Source organism: Fukomys damarensis, unplaced genomic scaffold, assembly GCF_012274545.1.
Source record: "Fukomys damarensis isolate Sample0158 unplaced genomic scaffold, DMR_v1.0_HiC HiC_scaffold_5, whole genome shotgun sequence".
NCBI lineage: Eukaryota > Metazoa > Chordata > Mammalia > Rodentia > Bathyergidae > Fukomys > Fukomys damarensis.
The window spans coordinates 18,223,421-18,242,763 of NW_022900917.1; the positions used below are offsets into that span (position 1 = coordinate 18,223,421).

At 36.0% G+C, this 19,343-nt stretch overlaps 1 protein-coding gene across 5 annotated transcripts in view; it reads right to left on the bottom strand.

Annotated features, from left to right (window-relative positions):
* The window catches only part of Cpq (carboxypeptidase Q), a 368,009-nt gene that overhangs the window by 339,163 nt on the left and 9,503 nt on the right, over positions 1 to 19,343 (bottom strand). The window lies entirely within an intron of this gene.

A 19,343-nucleotide genomic window follows, 5' to 3' on the forward strand; every position in this document is an offset into this window, starting at 1 on the left:
GACAGAGAGAACAACACTTCTCTTGGCAACTGAATTCTCATCCAGTTAATTATACATGCACTTTATCTACAAGATGCCTAAATATCAGACATTTCAAATGTCTTACAGGTTGACTATGATTTTTAGCGTATTACTTCTATAGCACAATGTATTTACCGGCAGCTATATAGAATACAACAGTATGAAACATAAAATAATTTTTTCTGAGAGTCCCTTAAATATGTATTTACATATTTACATCATTTTTTCTTCACTTAACATAGTCTTAAATTAAAGACTGTGTCTTTAAGCAGGTTCATTTCATTAAAATCACAATAATAAGCAGCTGACACTTATATAGGTCTTACAATGTGTCAGACGCTGTTCTAAATGCTTTACTTATATTAACTCATCTGATTCTCATGACAGATCCAAGGTTTATGCACTTTCATAATATTCATTTAATACAGGACACTCATACTTGTGTTTATTTATTTCTAGGTTTATTGACAAACAAATTTGAAAACACATTGAAAATAAAAATAAATGAGAAAAAGTTTAAAAAACAGGTATAGTAAAATAAAATAACTTCACGGTTAATATGATGGGAAAAAATACATGTTGCACGTATACATGATTTATGCATTTGCTGGAGGGGACTGTGTGTTACTTGGCAAACAGAGCAAAGAGCAAAACTCAAAAGTCACAGTGTCCATAACAGGAAATCAAGCCAGTTTCCCAGAAGAAGCACATCGTTTCTATAAGAGAGCTATTTTGCTGCTCTGCCTACTTTTTAAAATAAATTAAAATAAAATAATTTTGTGGGTCATAATAAAACAACATATGATATAATAACAGACATTTTTACTGTGAGTTTAAGATGTGGGGACCTAGTTCTCTACCTTCCATATCCATTTTCTCCCTCTCCTTCAGTAATAAAAATTTAATTTTGCAGGAATATGACCGCATAGAAAAAAGAACTCATTTTCCAACTTCTCTGTAGCAAGATGTTAAAAAATTACTCAATAGGGAGGTGTGTATTTACTCTGTGCTGGTCACTCAAATGAAAATGGAAGACGCCATCTCAGACCATAAGGTAGACTTTGAAAAGGCCATATAGACAGAAAGAGTCCAAACACCTAACACCTTGAAGCAGAGTTATCCATAATTGTATATTGCAAAAAAGAAACATATGCTTTGCATAAGCCACTGTTATTTTGTGCTTTCTATGTTACTAACAAATGACAAAAACAGACCTCTTTTGGAGTAATGATGACAGAAGACTTCTCTAAGAAGATACTTAAGCTGAGAACTGAATGATTTTATGCTAAGAAGCTATGGACAAGAAAAATGGAGACCAGCACACTCCCTGTAGAAGTTACTGCATGTACAAAGGCCCTGAGGTAGAAAAGCTTTTCTGGGAAACTGACAGAAGAACATTACAGCTAAAGTATAATAAGGAAGGGGAAATGGGAATAGAAGATAAAATTTAAAGGAAAGGCAGGGACTGTTACCATGCAGGGCTCTGAAGACAATAGTAAAGTTAATTTGTGCTGATGAGGATATAGAGAAAAAGAAACCTTTGAACACTGTTAAGGAGAATGTAAATTAGTACAGCCATGATGGAAAACTCTATGGAGATTCCTCAAATGTTAAATATAGAAATATCATATGTGATCCAGTAATTTTACTTCTGAGTATACAGCCAAAAGATACAAAATCAGTACAGTATGTCAAAGAGATATACTGTACTCCCATGTTGTAGCACTATTTATAGTAGCCAAAATATATGGAATTAACCTGAGTGTCTATCAGCTGAAAAATGGGTAAAGAAAATGTAGACAAACAGCGGAATACTATGCAGTCTTTAGAAAGAAGGTAATATTGTCTGTGTGATGAAAAAGTATTGCCCTTATTTAACAGAACATCCTGTTAAAGGAAATAAGCCAACCACACACAAAAAATCCCATGATATCATTTATATGTGGAATCTTAAAACTTGAACTCACATACACAAAATAAAATGATAGTTATCAGAGTCTCAGAGGTGAAGAGATTGGGGAAATATTGGTTATAAGACAAAAAAAAATAGTTAAAATAGGAAGAGATCTTTTCAAGAGATCTATTGTACATCGTGATAGTCATAATAAGAGTTAACGTCAGTAAAATGGATACTTAAAAACTACTAAGATGTGGCTTTTCTATAAAATGGAATACTACTCAGCCATAAAGAATAAGAAATTAGAGTAATTCGTAGGAAAATGGATACATATTGAGGCCATACTCTTAAGTGAAATAAATAAGTCACACGTGTATAAATACTGAATAGTTTCTCAGTGTGAAAAGCTATAATGGTACATAAGATTCTAATGATATAATTGACAATGTGAAAGAGGAAGAAAAAGGCTAAAGGTGTAGGGGAAGTGGGAAGGGTAGGGGAAAGGTAATAAGGGAAAAGAAAGAAAAAACATGAGAAAATGAAAAAATGGAAATAAAGTATTTGTAAATAGGGGAGGGAGGAGGGGGTGACGAGAGGGCAGGGATAAGGGGAAAAAATGAGAACCAAGACCTGTCATGTAAAGGTACAAGATCCCAATGACGAATGTAACTGTACTGTATGCCTAAAATGTACCAATAAACTCAATGAGAAAAAAAAACTACTAAGAGTAGAGTTTAAATGTTCTTATCACTACAAAAATATAATATGAGGTAAAGCATATGGTAAGTAGTTTGATTTAGCCAGTACACAATATATGCATATATCGAAACAGCATATCAGAACCATAAATGCATATAATTTTTACTTCTTAATTGTAAAAATTTGTTAATTCCTTAAAAACTGAAATATTCAAGAGCTAAAAAGAGGGCTAGGACTTGTTCTACAGTCAAAGGAAAAATAGTATGGGGTAAATAATATGTCCTCAAACATTTGCGGAATGAGTTTTTGAGATGTGTTTTTAAAGAAAAGTATGTAATAATATTTTTTCTGAGCAGAAGAACCTGCAGGGATCCATAGAATTGAATTTTCATGGGAAAAAATGTCTCACTGTTATGGAGTAGAGGAGAAACAGACTTTAAAATGGTAAACCTACTGGGAAAGAAAGACATAAATAAAGATGATAGTGACAGGCACCGTAGCCTGTTCAGAAAAAGTAGCTAAATTTTCAGCAAATCTTATATGCAAGATCAAAGTTTTCACTGAGTGATTTGATATGGGAATAGTAAGGGGGTACAATGAGAAAAAGGAAAGAAGAATTTGATGGAAGTTCAATAAGAAAGGGTTAAAGCGTGGACTCTTTCTCAAAAATCTGGACTGACTGATGATGTGTTCCACGTTGACCTTGCAGATGGGGAAGTATAGACTGGCACAGCAGTGAATTTACCCTTGTAAACTAAGGCAACTGGCAAGGACGTGTGTTTGAATCCATGGCCACGTACTTCTACTGACTGGTTGCCAACGAACTCAGATCTTCCTCAGATTACAGTTGTGCAACACAGACAAATAGGTAGTCAAGTCCCAAAATATACCAGGAAAAATCCAAGTGATATAGACTTTGCTTATCCTCAAACACTTTAAATAGAAAGATTTACTGGCTTTGTGACTAACAACAGATGTTTCTAAGGCAAACAGATTGCTGCTTGCAGCCCAACTTCCTTATTTTTGAATTCATTAAGTTTACTGGTACATTTTATGTATACATTATGGCCACATTCCATTGGGAATTTGTGCCTTTACATGAGATATCTTGGTTCTTGTTTTCTCCCCATTCCCCTTCCTTCCCTTCCACCCCTCCACCCCTCCTTAGTTACAAAAACCGTTTATTTTCCTTCTTTTTTTATATTTTTTCCTTCCCTTATTTACTTTCTTATAATGAAAGCTGTCCTGAAGCATCATCCATCTAGATTCTCCTCACAGTGTTGTGCCAAAAGCCGTTGGGTTTCTAGCTTCTCATCCTTTCAGCAAAAAATAAATAAATGTTTTTTTCCAAACTAATCAGAAAAAGTAATGCTCTTAGTTGCCTTTACAGCATTCACAAACCTAAGAGAGAAGAAGTTCCTGTAGTCTTGCATTACACTGACAACAGGAAAATTAGAGCTTAAGGAAACCAATTAACTGATTTTTCTGTCCATTAAAAAAATTAAGGACTAATTTATCTAAAATTGGGTTGTTTGATATCATCAAAAGGTAGGTGCGATAAAATAATATCCAAAATATTTTATTCAGTTAAGAAGTGCTTAAATATTGGTAAGCCCTGAAGGGAATTTTTAAAAAGAAATAAATATGTCTTTTGGGGGGCCTGAAGTATTATAAGTTATTTGGGAGTGACGAAATAGTTAATTTCATGCACCATAAAGGGGCCATTTAAAATGCTGAAAAACATCCAGAGAAGGTAGATGTCCACTGAAAGCTTGCCCTGCAGGGCTGCTGAAATTAAAAGCCAGTAACCTATAGGCTCTGCCCTGCCCAGGGCCCTTGCCAGAGGCCAGATAAATCAGGAGTCATGGGATGCATGTTGTGATTTGCTGGAGGTGAGAAGAAGCCACTGCATCAGCATGAGCTGCCCTCTTCCTGCCTATTCCCACCCCCTCTCTCCCGCTCTGGAACCAGACTGACTACATAGCCCTCTGACCCTGTTTCTATAGAAATGTTCTTCAAGGACGAAGTTCAGTCGAGCCCCAAACTAAGCATAGACCATTCCTGGGTTCTTGACTTATTTCCAACCTGTCTTTTGGGATTGGCTTTTCCTTTCAGAATCTAAGAAATTCACTCATCAAGTATGTCCTGATCAGTAAGTAAGGCCCCAGGTATCAAGAAATGTCCTGTCATCTGAACACAGTCCCCTGGACAAGCACTGTTCTCTCATCCTGGAAAGATACCTTGCGAAGACAGTGTGGACAGTACCAGTCTGCTGGCCTCTGAAGTCAGTGTTGTGGGTGCTAATCTGTGTTACAGCTCTCCAGGCCTCACCTTTCCAGCCTTATCTTATCCTCTGTTTCCTACCCAAAAAGCCTAGAATGGCTCTTGACTGCATAGAAGAATGATCGAGCTAGAGTTGGGGCCCAACTTAGAAAAATGGCAAAAGTCATGCTTTGATTGAGGCCAAATTCTAGAAGATCTCCACCTGTCACACTGACGTGTTTGGACCTTTTCCTATTGTCACTCTAGGGAAAGGGGAGAGCTGGAAGTTTCCAAGTAAAAGATAAACAAAATGAAATCAATTTACTTTATCATTACATTCTTCTGAATTAACCCCACAGAACAAAATCCCAGGGAGAACTCTCTGAGCAAGGACTCAAATCACTGTCAGACTTGACAACTAGCATTTGAGCTTTCTTTAAACAGGAATGTTGTTTCTTATAAAGGAAAGAAATTACATACGCGCAGGAAACCACAGAGTAGCTCAGCTCGGGGAAAGAAATTCTCAGAGGGACTCGACATTTTCTACCACTAACCATTTATTTGTCCCTTAGTGGTCCAGGAAGAAATACTTCCCTCTCCTAGATGATGGTGCCCTACCAGGCACTGGAAGGATTTTACACAGGATGGCAAAAACCTCATCCCTGTTTTCAAGGACCTCTTCTTGCCACTCTAATATTCCCCTGATTCAACTACTTGCATCCACATTCATATTCATATGAAACCCACTCCAAACAACCTAAGAGCCAGGGTCCCACCTCCCAATCACACAAACATTTCAATCTCTGAAGTAGTTTACAGCAATTATGATAAAAAAGAGAAGACCTCCATCATGCACTGAGGCAAAAGATAAGAATCATAATACGTTCCTCAATAAAGAGCTCTGAAAATTAAGACATCCTATTTCTTGTTTTTGAAAGTGCTGTTAATCCTTTAAAAGATTACTCTAAATTTAAATGTAATTAAAGATGAATGGCTGTGAAACCTCTTTGGTGTGGTATGCAACCCAGTGCAGTACCACACTGTCGGTCTTGAGTTTTGAGAGGTAATAATGCTGTTTTCATTTGGGTGGTGGGAGTCAGGATGAACAGAAAAATATAGGAAAATATCTACACTTCTGGAAATAAAGTAGTTTTCTTACATGCAAATTTGCTAGATTAGAATATTGAAAAGTATTCATTTGGCAAAAAATGTAATATTTCTCTTTGGGTACTGCAAAGAGAATTGCCTCCCAAGAATATATAATTGTGTATGAAAATAATAACCCACAACAAAGAGGAATTATTGGGTTAATATCCCAACTATCAGAGTCACTAATGTGGATTTATAAATAAAACCCATAAACAAACATTTGTTTTATATTCAAGTTCTGCTTTCTTTTTACTTCCTCAAATTTTTACAGTCACTCATGGGAAATTTCTATTTTGTAAAGTAAATAAGCATAAGCATTGGATTTATTCTTCAAATATTTCACATCATAGCCAAAAACATTCAGATAAATATCTATACAGACTACAAAAAGTTTGTGGCATATTATCGGCATATTATTTGAAAGGTTAAATCAACAAGTCAGCCAGTCATTTAAAATTGCTTACTAAAGTTAGAATACAGGTTTAAATTACCTAAAAACAGAAATTCACTTATTAAAAACGGCTGTAATGTAGAGATACTTTTGCTCTCTTTTCTACCTTTACCTCAAAAATATTTGCACAATATTAATTACTGGCAAAATATGTTTACCTTTCACATTTTCTTGTAAATTCTTTTTATCCTTTGTCTGAAAATAGTCACATCATCCTCAATATCATTTTGACACATTCTTTTTTTTTCTCATTGAGTTTATTGGTACATTTTAGGCATACAGTACAGTTACATTCATCATTGGAATCTTGTACCTTTACATGACAGGTCTTGGCTCTCATTTTTTCCCCACAGCCCTGCCCTCCTTTCACCCCCTCCTCCCCTCCCTATTTACAAAAACTTTATTTCCATTTTTTCATTTTCTCCTATTTTTTTTCTTTTCCCTTATTTCCTTTCCCCTACCCTTCCCACTTCCCCTACACCTTTAGCCCTTTTCATCCATTTTGATACATTCTTAATGAACTTCAAAACCTATAGACCTAATTGATTTCTTTCATTTTTTCTATATAGCATCAATTAGTTCTGTCAAAACTGAAAATCGCGATGGACTAGAGGCAATGGGGGTGAGTCAGGGCCTGAGGCTTTTTCTGTGATATAAATATAAGGCAGTATCTCTATTCTTCCTATTGTCAGGGCAAAATATTACTTTCAAAAAGAAAATGCTTGTTAAATGCTGGAAAGAATCCCACACAGATAATATGGTGTCATTCAGATTTAAGACTTACAGAAAACAGATTTTATAACTCTTTAGTCTTACGAAGTTCCAAGTGAAGACATCAATAGACTTCCAAAGATCCGAGCATTTTTATTAGCGTAAACTTGAAAGGTTTCTGTGGAAACCCAAAATTACCTTAATAGCATTTAAAAATGAGATGCAATTACAAAACTGTTTTGATATTTAGCCTTCTTAAAGAAACTGGATAACATTTCTCAAGACGTGTGTTAAGCTGTATTTGGTTGCCATTTTAACACTTTTGGGTTCAATACACTCTACTAAGTACTATAGAGGACACCAAGGTAAATAAGACCAGACCCATGCTCTGAAATACTTTTCAACTAGTTGACAACTGTTTCAGTGATAAATAACATAGGGTTAATGTATTTCACAAGAGTGTAAATGTCTCTCACAAGAAGTTCTATTAAGATGCTACAGAGTCAATGAATATATCAGTGTAGTAGAGGCTCTGCTTAAACAGTTGAAAGTGAGCGCATATTATCCGGTTTCACTTTGCATCATGATATTCTAGAGCTGAGAAATTATACTTTTCCAACAATACGATAATAATTTGTATATGCAAACTGTGTCACTATGTCCAGAGTACTTTTCACATATACTCTCTCAGAAGAGCACCCTTATCCAGTAGTTAGGACTCATTTTATGTTTGGGAAAACCAAGACCAATGCATCAACCAATTTACCCCAAATTCTTCTAACCACTGACTAAGAGACTGGCATTCAGCTACACCTTCCCTCTGTTCTTGTTTTCCATCGCACACAGCTTTGTCACTCACTCATTTTTTTATGAATATCTACTGGCCATCGCAATGTGCTGGGCCCTGGTGTAAAAGTGTGTAACACACGGTCGGTCCTAAGCCCTAGGAGACTACAGTGGTTTAGGGAAGACAACCCCATATAGAGCTGATTATAATTATAGTGCTTTCTGTCACCGAGGGTTTGCCTTTTGTAGCCTTTCATAGAAATAAGATCATATGTAACATGTTTGCATGACTTATTTCACTTAGTGTCATGCTTTTGAGATCCCTTTCTGTTGCTGAGTCTGGTAGTCATTTGTCCCTTCTTAGTGCCAAATAGCACTGCGTCATGTGGATCCACCACTGTGTGTTTATTCAGTCACCTGGTGGTGGTGAATGGACATGGGAAACCACGGCCAGTTTCTAGATATCATGAATAAATTTATAGTGAATGTTCACATTCAAGTCTTTTATTTTCACTTCTCATATGTAAATACCTAGAGAGTGAATTGCTCAGCTGTATAATAAGCATATGTTTAAATAAGCTGACAATAAGTTAAATATGTTGAGGAAATAATTCCTTATTCTCACTAAAGAATCTTTCAGTCAAATAGCTGAAAGCACTTCTCAAATGGCCTTCCCACCCCATGCTCTCTACATTAACAATTCAAATTTATGTACCCCCTTGCACTTTGCAAAGCACATATTTTTTAAATTTTACACTTACAACATCTTCACAGAGTAGTCCTGATTGACACACAGCTGGTAAGCACCAGGCACAATCCTATAGTGCACATATGTTATATGATGACAGCCAAGCCATACACCCACCAGATATTTTGAGTATCATTTCTGGAAGTAGATACCATTAACTTCATTTTAGCTTGAGGAAACTGAAGCTCAAAGAAATTAAGAATTTTGACCACCATGAGACTCTGGGAAAAATAAAAAGACAAACGGCTCCTATCTAGAACTTCTGGAGCTTGGCCCTTTTCAATTCTTACAGATGCAGGAGGAGTAAACAGGTGGATGTAGGGCACATTTTCACTATAAATAGATGGATAAACTGGCCACCTTCATATAAGACTTATATGAAGAGTTCTGTCTCCTGATGCTCCCAAATTCAACTGTGGAGAATTTTAGGGAAACGCATTGGATTTCTCTCCCTAAGAAGGGAAACTATAATAAATGCCAGAAGCCTCCATCTTTGAGGAGAGAGGGCTATAAACCAAACTCTGTAGTGACAAGTGTCAGGGACCTTCCATGCTCTGTGTATCTAGGCTCACTGTGATCCCATAACAAACTCTCCTGAGAGGCAGGCTGGACCACTGGCAGCCACCGCTCAACTACCAAGCTCCACTCCACTATTTTGTAAAAACTTTATTTTTCTCTCTCTTTTTTTTCTGATTGGGTTTATTGGTACATTTTAGGTATACAGTACAGTTATATTCATCATTGGGATCTTGTACCTTTACATGACAGGTCTTGGTTATTTTTCTCTTTTTATCTCAAAAAGGAATTTAGGTATTTTAAAGGGGGTTTTTTCCTCAATTTTCCCCTAAAATATAGCTTTATTGTTACAGTCTTATCAGCTTTCCTAAAACCACCAACTAACAAATATTTAGTTTGGTTATACTGAATAGAATACAAATGGGAACCGAATTAACATTATCTGGACTCACCAGCAACCCAAAGGTCTTGTAGAGTGACTTGTAAAAGTAGCAACAACAGTAAACCTGTTTGCCTCTATGAAACTATGGCTGATCCTATTGCGAGTTTGCTCAAGGCCAAATGTGCTTTTCTATGAGGGGTGTGAATCTCCAAGATATGTGCACCCTAACATTCTCTCTGGCCCCATGCTTGACATATGCAGTGATTTGACAAGCTAAAATGGGGAAAGTGCCCTTCAAATTTTGTTTCAAGGTGATCTAGGTTTGAGTACAATCAGTCTTGACAATTTACTCTCTAAAATTGATCCTACATATTCTAGTGCAGTGATTTAAAAATTGAGCTTATTTTTATGAAGCAAGAATTTCTTGAGAAGATAGTGTCAGAAATTACAGGATGAATGACCTCTGAGATCTTTATAATTCAGTAAAATAGCAAAAAGCATTAACTGTGCAGGTAAAAAATAAATGTGCTATATGTTTCTATATCATAGGCTGTCACAGGAAAAATTCTGGCTACAGAAACCAGGGACCAGGTACTGGGGTGGAATTTGGAAGGAAAAAATTTACATCCTATTGCACTGTTAGAACTTCTCTTTATTGTGATCATATATTAATTTTCTCTGTCCTCATTCTCCATCTTATATCATGAGATATGTTAATCACATATGAAATGAAGACACTTCAACTCTCTTAAAGTTTTATTTACCATGTTTGCTTCAGCACTTTAAAAAAAATATCCAAAGAGCACAAGTTTGTGATGTTTTAGGACATTCTTATTCTCTTCTTTCTCTAGATATGAGGCTTCTTATCTAAATGTGTTCAAAATATGCTTATGTGTGCACTTCCACTACATAACGTATAAAGTACGATTTGCACATTCTTTAACGCATTTAAATTGCATAATACTATTCCTACAATTAATCAACTCACATTTTTAAATTCAGGCTGATATATGTAAGTACAGATCTTCCATTTTAACTACTTTCTACTATTTCATCGTGTAAACCCGGCCTAATTTATGTACCATTCTTCTGTAATAATGATTTCTTATTGTTGCAAACAACACTGCAACAAACATCCCCATACAAGCCTTCTCAGTTCTGTGTGTGAGGTTTTCTAGGCTGTGTGCCTAGAATCAGGATACACTCACTTGCACTGAGTCACTCTCTCAAGCAGCTCTAGTAGCAACCCACACTCCCCGTAGCACTTAAGAGTTTCTACTTTTCCAGAAAGTGTTTCCGGAGTCAAACTTTAAAACATTCTGTTATCTCATTTTATTATATTTTTAGTGAAATATAAGTTGGGGAGGGGAGAATGTGAGGCTCTACAACATCACCAACATACAAGACAAATACACCGTTGAACCAAAATCACCAGCTTAATCAGCAACAAATTAAATTTGTGCTAGCCCCTCCCCTTCACCCATTCCACTTCACACTGACAGCTGACTCTCCATAGAAAATTCTCACTTAGTTCCATCCCCAGACTTCAGTGCCCTTCATAAAACATTCTGGCAGTCACTCACATGAAGCTCTATGGCTGAGCCTATTTCCAGAAGTAACAGAGACCTAGACACTTAGCCACCCCGAAGGTCATATACATCTCTATTGTCTGCCCCACCCTCCAGTTTTCCTTTTCACCCAGTCTCATGTGACGGGCATGAGGGAGAGTGTCATCACTATAGAACAAGCCCCACAACAATCACGTGAGTGGCCAATGGATGGTGGGGAACAAATGAGAGAACACGCAAGTTTCAGAAACCAGTGGAGAAACTTCTACTTGGGACAACCTAAAATCCAGCAAGAGTCTGGCTCAACAGCTCTTACTGTAATCTAAACTCACAGCCTAATAATTAAATGGTAATGAACCTGATGGCTGTAAGTCTAGCTTAGCAAACACCACATATGAGGGGGAAAACTAGAAATAATTTCAATATCCGATAACGAAAGACTCACATAATAAATTGCTCTGAGCAATCATGATCACTGACTGCTTTAAACACATTATCTTATTTTGGCCTGATTCCAACCCCACAAAGTAGACATGGTTATTTCCATTTGTAGAAAACAAAAGAGCTTTTGGAAAGTTATGTAAGGGGATGATAAAAGTCACAATGTCAATCAATTACTGGATCAGAATTCAACCTCAAAGACAAGTTCTGAACAGTTATACTGTACTCTTACTAAAAAGAGAAGTATTCACAGTATATTACACATGAATATAAACATTTCAATGCACAGAAAAATAACAGTATGCACACAGAACAAATTGTTCCTTTGGGCAACAGAATTTCAGGTGATTTTATTTGCATGCTTGTGTTTTTCTTTATTTTTCAAATTTCTACACTTGATAGGAAATGCATTATTTCTGCTAGCAAAAACCATTTTTAATGACTGCATGGAATTTATTCTTCCTTCTTGTGCATCACTAGCTACTTTTGTTCAGACCAGGTATATTCACAAATAAGTGTTTACTAAATGCATTTCAGAATGAAAATTGGGCACAGTCTCTGTCTAAGGATAAATGTCCTATTCCATAAACTGGGGAAGACAGTCAAGAGCCTTCTCAGAAAAGGAAGCATTGAATGTTTGTTTTGTGGTCATTTCCCCCAGAGTAAGTGCAGAAAAAGCATGTGCAAAGTGAGGCTCAGAAGTCGCTCAATATGGTAGCCCCCTTTCCTTCCCCAAATAATAGTTCCAAAGGCCTTTAAAGTCACTTGGTTCATTGTCAGGCTGACATGGGCAGTTTACAAAGGGCAGAGTAAGACAAGAGGAGAACATTATTAGGCAATGAAGTTAATAGTTCCCTGTGGCACTAAGACTAGAAATCATTTCATTTATGCTGATATGATCAATGGAATATGAAATATTTGGTTTATATTTTATAAATAAAAAACTGGATATCTTGTTGGCACACAGAACTCTCATGAAGTCTAGAATCAAATAAAAACTATGCTAATATTATACAGTACACAGAACTGATCCCAGACAGTTCAGAGAATCTTTATAATTTTGTTTACTTGGACACATATTTAGTAGCAAAAACTAAAACTGAAAACTACTCTTTCTTTATGCTTCTATTAAAAACATCAAGCTAAGTTTGTTGTTTTGTTTTGTTTTGTTTGTTTGTTTTTTGGTTTTTTTGTAACAGGGTCTCACTATGTAGTTGAGACTGACCTGGAACTCACTATGTAGACCAGGCTGGTCTCAAACTCACAGTGATCCTCCTGCCTCAGCCTCCCAAGTGCTGGGATTACAGGCGTGCACCACCACACCTGGCTAAAAACATCAAATTAAGTTTTGACCTAATGTTATTATGCTCCTTTTCTCATCCTAGAAATAATTTCTATGCTTAGAAATATGAGATGGTCCCAGGTTTTCCATAGCCCACCAGTGCATCTTTCCAGTCCCATCACCATCCTCTTACCTCCTGATCCTCCATTCACTGGGAAAACACATCTCACATCCTCATGCCTTTATTCTTTTTCTTTCTTGTCTTTACAACCCTTTTTCCCTTCTCAGTTCCAGTGCAGCCTTTATCCTTCAATGTCATGGCTTTCAAGGTTTGTTCAGACCCCAGACAGAATGATTCCCTGCTCTCTTTGTTCACACCTTAGTTACATCACTGTTTTCTCCTTGTTGGATTCAGCTATGTTCATCACCACCTGATCCTGTACTGGGTACACAGTGAAATCAGCAAAATAACCAATTACTGAGCACCTACCACGTGACAGGTACTCTCTTGGGGAATGAAGGGAAATAATTTATACGCAGTTCTTATCATAATCAAGAGTACACTTCCTTCTACTGAGAGCCTGAACAGAATAAAGACAGGAACACTGAGTTAGCGCCCACCTGACTGAGCTTAATCAGCAAACTTACTGCCCTCAGAGCTCCTAGTTTGAGGTCTTCAGACATGAACTGGAACCTATAGCATAGCTCTCCAGCTCTAAGGCCTTAACAAAATCCACTGGCTTTCCAGTCTCTAGCTCATAGATGGCAGATCATGGGACCACACAGTTTCCACAATTACATGACCCAACAATTATTCATATTTCTCTCTCTCTCTCTCTCTCTCTCTCTCTCTGAAGAGCCCTAACACAAAGATGAAATAAATGAACTAATGATCATCAATGAACTGTACATCTCAAAAGTTTCTTGAAATAATCTCTATAACACATGATTCCAAGGAAAATCTGATAGTTCTTGGAGTCAGTGCTAAAACTAAGATGAAAATAATTTAATCAAGTTTTGATAATTTTATCCTCTAGTTTCTTCAAAAATACTGGAGTTATATCATCTGATTCCAGTGTTTTATTTATCCATTTTGTCAATCAGGTCTTGAACATTCAGGGCTTTTATTAGTAGTTGATCTCAAACCTATAAGCCATCTACTACTGAAGAAGTCCCATCGCCTTAATGTTTTTCTCAGAAACAGATATTTCAATTTGATGATTTAAAATTCCTGGAAATTTTACATGCAATTTTTCAAGACAAAGAAAATTAAGAATATAAGGAGCCCCATGATAAGGTCTTGACCTATTCACTTCTCCTGAAGAAATCAAAGTGCTTTCAGCTAATCTTATTGATGCATTTCCCAGGTACCATCAAAATAGCACTAACACTTAGAAAGTAACTTTCAATTCAAAATGTATCACAAAATTTTTCTGTACTGTTCTAGAGTACAAACTATGTATCTACTAGCTTTCTTCAAGTGACTATAATTCTAAGAGTATCAACCAACATTAGGTCATCATCAAATCTCCAGGGAACATGATCCATCTTTTTATATTTGCATAAAGTGAAACACTGGGATTATCACTAACACAACTAAAGGTTATAGCAAAGCAAATGAAAAAAAGATATCACCCCTGCCCCCAAAGCTTAACAACTATGAAGACACAATAAAAAAGGTCTATGTGACCTGAAAACTAAAAGCATATAAACAGTAAGTCAAAAATGTTTATTGTAATTATATTGTATAGTCTGTGAAAGTCATAAGATGACAGACACAGAAGGAACTGAAAAATCTATAAAGGACACAAGAAAAGTAACTTCCTATTCTCTTGGAGAAAATGACAAATTTTCCAAACATCTGCCTTAATCACTCACTGATAGACATGTGGATTTTTTATTTTTGTATCAGAAGCAGAGTATTAAGTTAATTATACTTCTTAATTCATAGTATAGTACAAAATTATCAGTGGCCTAATCAAAGCAAGTCTCTTGATTTTATATGCTTGCTTTTCAAAAATAGTTTTATTGATACATTTTATATATACATAATGATAACATTCATAATAGGGAATTTGTACCAATACATGATATATCTTAATTCTTTTTTCCCATTCCCCCCTCCCTTCAGCCCTCTTCACTTATTTACAAAAGCTTTATTTCCATTTTTCCTTCTATTCTCTTTTTCTTTTCCCTTCCTTCCTTCCCCCCTCCCCAGATCCCCTGCCATTTAAATATTTGCTTTCTATTTCACAGCATCTAGTATACATTTTGTCCCTCATTTAAACTTTAAGTTTCTCACACTAGAGACATGATGTGATATTTAAACATGTGTGTCTGATTTACTTCACTTAAGAGTATGGCCCCAAGGTATATTCATTTACTTAGAAATGTCTCTAGTTTATCTTTCTTTTTAGCAGAGTAGAATCCATTGCATTTAAAAAAAAAAACTCACATCTTCTTTATCCATTCTTCAGTTGGATATTTCCAAGATTTTGCTATCACAAACTGTGCTGCTATAAACATGGGTGCACCTCTATCACTGTGTTAGGATGCTTTTAATTCTTTCTGGAAGATGCCAACAAGGGGAATAGCTGAGTCAAATGGGACCTTTAGTTTCAGTTTTTTGAGGAATATTCATACTGATTGATACAGTGATTGCACCAGTCTATTCTCCTATCAACAGTAGAGCAGCGTTCCTTTTTCCTTTTAGCTCCTCCAGCACTGTTATTGGTTGATTTCTTGATAGCAGCCATTTTTTCTGGGGTGAGGTGGAATCTCTGTTTTTTTAATTTGCATCTCTTCACTAAGTAGTAATATTGAACATTTGTTCATATATTTATTTGTCTTTTGTACTTCTTCATCTGAGAAGTATCTGTTCATTTCACATGTCCATTTCTTCATTGGGTCTTTAAATTTGGGAGGTTCAATTTTTTGAGTTTTTTAATATATTCTAGATATCAGGCTTTTGTCTGATTAGCTGGCATAAGATTTTTCCCACTCTGTGGGCTGTCTCTTCACTCTGTTAGTGGTCTTTTAATAAGATGAGATCCCAGTTGTTGATTCATTGTGATATTTCCTGAACAATCGTGATTTTGTCCATAAAGTTTTTATCTACACCTATATTTTCAAAAGCTCTACCTATTCTTTCTTCCAATGGAAAGATATCCCTTGTTCTTGGTTAGGAAGAAGCAATAGAAAGAACCAATGAAAATGGTCACACTTCCAAAATTGTTATATAGATTTAATGAAATCTCAATCAAAATATCAGTACTATACCTCATGGAATTAGAGAAAATAGTCCAAAAATTCATTTGGAACCAGAAGAGACCTAGAATAGCAAAAGTAATTCTGAGTAACAAAGGCAAGGCAGGGGACATCACAATCCCTGACTTGAAACTGAACTAAAAAGCTGCTGTGATTAAAAAAACAAACAAACAAACAAACAAAAACTGATGAGAATATCAGTGGAACAGATTAGAAGATGCAGAAACAACTTCAAACACACTCAACACACTCAACCACATTATCTTTGACAAAGGGGCCAAACACCTTCACTGGAAGAAAGACATCCTCTTTAATAAATGGTGCTAGAAAAACTGGCTTTTCACATGCCAAAAATTAAAAGTAGACCCTATCTCTTACCATACACTAAACTGAAATTGAAACAGGTCAAAGATCTAAATATTAAAACAGAAACACTAAATTTGCTTGCTTTTAAAGTTTGTTCTCTTTTAATCCTCAATCATTCCTTCCATATCCTACTAACCCAAAATATGACAATACTAAGAAACTTTTGCATTTATTTTTTCATTAAAACATTAAATATTATTCTGTGTGTATTTTATATCTTATTTGTCGGTATGCAATTTCATCTTGCATATTATTCTATTTTTTATACTTTAGTTTACCCAGCTTTATCAGGTCCATCCTTGTTACTCTACATATATTAGTCTATTGCTTTCCATTGCTATAAATATTCCTGGGGGACATACCCCACACTTTACACATCCACTCTGCCAGTGATAGACTGCCGTATGGCTCCTGCCCCATAAACATGGCTGCAGTGTTCAGCCAGTACATATACCCATAAGGCCTTCATGAAATTTCTTTGTGAAGTTTACCAAGGAGATGCATTACTGAGTCAAAGAGTATTAAAATATATTTGTTTGCTCTAAATCTATTTAAGATCACACTCCAGATGGCGACATCATGCTTTATGCCCATCTAGAAGTGCATGAGGTCGCTTATGTCCTCATAGCCTTTTCCAACGTAGTTTACATCCCTGCTATAAAATGATCACATAACTTTAAACTTCACATTGTTTTGATTATTAATGAGTTTCAACATCTCTCCATGCAATGGTTAACTTTTAGGACTCTTTCAAGGGCTAGTACATAGGCTTTCCCATTTTTCTAAAGGGTTACCAACTTTATCTTGATTTCAAACCAAATATTAACATATTAACAATTTTACACAGCGCTATTATCTTCTCCTATATTGCTGTCTAACCGCTTTCTTCATGGTATTTTTCACTAAGCAGAAATTCGATGCAACCAAATTCAGTAGTGCTTACACTATGACTAGATATAAGACAAGATTAATCCCTGATAAAAACTATGAGAATGTTATCCCCTGATGAAACCAAAGGAAGAGGATAGGTGCAAATAACTAATTATATAACGGAGGAATCTTGTCAATAGTTACCACCTCATTAACCTACTATGTACCAATAAATGTAATAAAGATAAAAAATAAACATTTAAAAACATGAGTTGAAAGCACCGAGTGTAGACATTTCCTGTGGTTCCTGTATTAGGAGTAGGCAAGAAGGTTAATTAAGGTTCCGATGAGATGAATACTAGAGGGTACAGAAAAAGCCTAAGCAGTAGCTTTCCAGAGTTTCTGACCCATGCTGCTTAAGTTCCAGAAAAAATAGAATGTACTGAACACTTTAATCATAATTTGATTGATGCTCACATATCCTTCTTTTTTCTGTCTTTTTTCACTCAAATACAACTAAAACTTTTTAACTGTGACAGACATAAAAGAATTATGAAAATAGCATTTTCTTAAAGAAAGTTTAAGTATGAATAGGTTTCCAAAATATGCGACCTTTTTCAAAATCCACTCATTATTTAACCTTTTAATATGCATCTATTACCTATCAGATACAGGTCATAAAAATTTAAACTTATACTCTGAACAGTGAAACAATTTTAAGAAGGGGAATGGCATGAAATCATATTCTACAAAGGAAATTAAAGCAGTAGTATGGGAATAGATTAAACAGAAACTGGAGTCACAAGTTTCAGTTAAGAGAAAATTATAACACTATAAGCCACAGTTAAGTCCTAAACTCTGATGTGAAAGTGAAAATGGGGAAAAAAGGGGTCACGTGTGACATTTAAGACTTGGTGAACCTATGAGTGTTGGAGTGAGAAAATGGAAAGACTTATTCAACAAATATTTCTTCATGCTTTTTTATGTATGAGGTTTTTGTTTTTTGCTTTTTTTGTTGTTGTTGTTGTTGTTGTTTGTACCTGGGATCAAACTCAGGTCCTTGCGCTTGTGAGGCAGGTATGCGGTTTTTCAACTTTGGTATTATGATATTTTGGAGTAGATGGTTATTTGTCAAGAGGGCTGGGAAGGAATGTTTGGTACACTGTGGAATACTAAGCAGGATTGTTGGCCCCTACTCACTAGAGACAAGTAACATCATGTCTGGTCATAGCCATTAAAAGTATTTCTAGACATCACCAAATTTTCCTAGGAGTGCAAAATTGCCCCTGATTGAGGACCACTGAAACTAGGTCACTGACTTTAAGAGGCTTGTAATGTAGTAGAGAAATGCTTTGATTAAGCATCTTCAGGACACAAGAAAAGCAGAAAGGAGGAAGTTGTCCATGGTTCTTTGAAAATAAGCAAGCCCCAGAAGTCTCCACAGATGAGGTGATATGGGAGCTGAGCTCTTAATTCACAGAGCATTCTCAACAAGACAAAGCCATGAAATCAAGATGCCATATCAGATATCAGGAGGAGTTTCAAGCTCCTACACTGGGTGCCTGGGCAGACAACAATTCATTAATAGATGAAGAACAGAACAAGCAGGGTGCTGAGTTTATGGGGCTGGCAAGAAACCTGGAACTTGGAACTGCAGATAGACATCAAGGGTACTTATAGCCATGGACGTCACTTAAGGAGAATGTTAACTAATGAAAATGCCAGGATGAGGTCTTTAAGATGATGTCTAGTAAAGAGAAGCATGCAAAACAGATAAGGGGGAAATGGTAGCAAAGACGAAGCCGAACCCATTTTAATTTATATGGAAGACTTGAAAACAGCTATAATTTCCCTTCAGTCCATCAGTATACTCAAGGAGATGGGCCTCCATCCATTTCACAATTACTCTTCTCTATATTCTTTTTCA